Here is a 2,717-nt window from a genome sequence, read left to right as displayed (position 1 = left end):
CTGGAGGGGGACAGCGGAAGCCCGCACGCGCGCCCCTGCGGCAGCCCGGGCCGCACCCGCCACCCGCCCCCTGCGCCAGGCCCTATGCTCCTGTAGCCCCAGTCCCACGGCCCTCGGCCTTGTCCTTCCTAATCCCGGGAACCTGGGCCCTTGCTGGGTTACAGGGAAGAGGGGCGTTAAGGCCGCAGTGGAATTGGGGTGGGGATCAGCTGACTCGCAGAGCTAGAGTACCCTAGACGACTGGGCGGGGGTGCCGCACAATCACAAAGCTCCCTGAAGTGGAAGAGGGAGGCAGCAGTCAGGATGGCAGATGTGAGGGCAGGAGGAGGGTGACAGCATTGCACCCTGCGGACTCAATGACCAAGGCCAGCTCTGAAGATGGAGGAACGGCCAGCACCCAGGGAATTCAGTGGCCTCTGGAAGGCGGAAGTGGCAGGGAAGCATTCTCCCGAGGGCCCCCAGGAGGGCCTCAACGCTGCTGACCCCTGACATCTTAGCCCAGGGAGAGAACCTTGCCGATGGATCTCTAACCACCAAGTAATCATGCCTGACATCATGCCTCTGGTCACAGTGTGTTATCTTTGTTTACTAAAATGGAAAATGAGTCCATTCTATCTCTCCTCAAGTTGTATTGGAGTTTATATCAGTGGTTTTCAAGTAGGGATGATTTTGCCCAACTACCCTTAGCAGTGCCTAGAGAGACATTTATGGTTGTCATGATGGGGTGTGGTGGGGTGATACTAGCAAGTAGTGGACATCAGGGATGCCTCTAAAACCCAGCAGTGCACTGTGCAGCCCCCCCAACAATTACCTAGCCCCAAAGGTGCTTCAGTTGAGAAGCTCCAGTTCATGAGGCGAAACTCACCAAGAACTTCGCTCTAATTTTGTCTGCAGTCATAGCTGCTTTCTAAAGGGACCTGCCAAGGCCCGGCACCTTGGGAGCAGGTGCCTTTTTCCCGGAAACTATGTATGGCTAAGTGTTTACTGTCCCAGAGCCTGGTGACTTCAGGTTATAAACTGCATTACTCAGAGGAGGCTGGGTTTACTCCGTACGTGGTCATTAAAAAACCCACTTACGAGCTCAGCAATTAGAATAATTATTGCAAAATGCCTTTAAAAGCAGATGGTAGAAACAAAGGATAAGACTCACTTTTACAAGTTAGCAATTTTTCTGGACGCTTTCATTATCTTTACAAGCACAATTAATAAGTGATTCGAACTAATTAATTTTAAGGCCCAAGGCAACTTTTCATTCTTCCATGCTGACCAGCCTTACATGGAAAGGATTATTCTTTCCATCAGAGAATGCTAAGGCCCAGAGAATCCAGGGATGTCCAAATTTACAGGGCAAAGAAGGTCTAAAGCAGCGAATGAAGCTCAGTCTGCCGTCCTCAGAGGCCATGTCCCAGCATGGCGGGAGGAGAAACACAGATACTTTGGCTTTCATGCCCTTGAATGTCCTGAATCTCCCTTCAGTCTCCCCCTGCCACCCTCTCTCGCTAGATGACAGTGGCTGCCTACCTCTTAACTGGTCTCTGTCCTTGCCCCTTCGGTTCAGATTCTCACCACAGCTCTGATGAGTTTTTCAAAGACTTTTCACGTTCACCGGATTTCCCACTGCCCCGAGGGTAAGGTCCGAACCCTTCCTACACCTCCAGCCTCCTCTCCCCTTTCTCTCGGGGCTGCCGTCACACTGGACTTCTCAGGCAGCCCAGGCGGGCTTCACTCGTTTCCACTGCCACAATCCTAACTCCCGTTCACCGGAAGCCCTCAGACCTCAGGACCTCTGACTCCCTCTCGTGTCAGAAAGTCCTCTTTCTGCATACACGGCCCATGAGTGTTCTTCAGTCACACTTAAAATTTTGTATAATTTTATATATGGGAACTGTGCAAAACTAGGAATTGTATACAACTGTATTTTTAGTCCTAGCACAGGGACGATGCTACCATCACATCTATGTAATATATGTCATTGTATGTATATTTTATATGCAATGTAACTATAATAATGAAAATAATACCTGTGTTTATGCTTACAAATGACTTCTATACATATATGTGCACATTTTTTACTCCACTAACTCATCTAATTGTCATAATCAATGTGAGTTAGGTGTCATTAATATACCTGTCTTTTTTTTTTTTTTTTTCCCCAGAGCCTTCACATTGAGGTACATTTCAGGCCTTTTTTAATTTTTTGACACAGGGTCTTGCTCAGTCCCTAAACTGCTGAGGTTGGACTCGAACTCAGAATCCTCCTGCCACAGCCCCCCTCAGTGCTGATATGATAGGTGCGCACCACCACACTGGGCTAATAGTCCTATTTTAGGGACGAGAAAACAGAAGTGTACAGAGCTTAAGACATTTGCTGTGGTCACAGTTTGGATCTGGCATAGGGGAGACACTTCATGTGTTAAAGGAAAGGCTAAGAAAGACAGAACCAAGAATGCTAGAAACAAAAGTAGAGGACCAAAGATCTAAATCCCAGGAACTAACTTCTGCATCCTGACTCCTTTGCCAGTGTGTACAGGCGAGAGTGGCGGCCAGATCTAAGTCGTTGTTATAACGCCCCGCCCTAGTGCCATTACCTCCCAGTCCTGGGACTTCCAAGGAGTTTCAGCCCCAAACTGAGCATGCGCACAATCCATATTGTTCTTACGTTACTCCTCTTAGGGTCTGGACAGGGGCTCCAGGCTCACTGCTTGGGCATAAGCCCC

The sequence above is a fragment of the Chinchilla lanigera genome, unplaced genomic scaffold, assembly GCF_000276665.1.
Source record: "Chinchilla lanigera isolate Chin_1 unplaced genomic scaffold, ChiLan1.0 scaffold00157, whole genome shotgun sequence".
NCBI classification, from domain to species: Eukaryota; Metazoa; Chordata; class Mammalia; order Rodentia; family Chinchillidae; genus Chinchilla; species Chinchilla lanigera.
Note: the sequence above shows the minus strand (reverse complement) of the source record.